Below are 330 nucleotides of genomic sequence, written 5' to 3' on the forward strand. Positions count from 1 at the left end.
TCCCTGATATTATCCAGGATCTATCTTGGGCCATGAATTTCTCTTCTTAGAAAAAGAGATCTTTAGATAATTTAATTTAACACATTAACTGCCATGTGAGTTGTATTAAACTCACACTAGTTTTGAACCCTGGGGCGTTGTGAAGCTTATGTAACTCACATGTCTCTTTACCTTGGGAGCTGCACGGTGCACAGGAAACTCATGCTGCCATGCTGTAGCATATGTGTTACGTGATGGGTGGCACCCTGGGCAGAACTCTGCAGTTGCTTCGTGAAATCTTATTCGTTGATGTTCTTATTGTTACAATTAATATTGACTATTTAATTGCAT

General features: G+C 39.4%; 1 protein-coding gene across 1 annotated transcript in view; it reads left to right on the plus strand.

The window, feature by feature from the left end:
• The window catches only part of LOC105815276 (zinc finger CCCH domain-containing protein 13-like), a gene marked incomplete at both ends in the record, with an annotated part of 7,766 nt that overhangs the window by 1,498 nt on the left and 5,938 nt on the right, over positions 1-330 (plus strand). The gene's annotated exons all lie outside the window — the stretch shown is intronic.

This window comes from Propithecus coquereli, unplaced genomic scaffold (genome assembly GCF_000956105.1).
Source record: "Propithecus coquereli isolate 6110/MARCELLA unplaced genomic scaffold, Pcoq_1.0 Scaffold3244, whole genome shotgun sequence".
Classification (NCBI taxonomy): domain Eukaryota; kingdom Metazoa; phylum Chordata; class Mammalia; order Primates; family Indriidae; genus Propithecus; species Propithecus coquereli.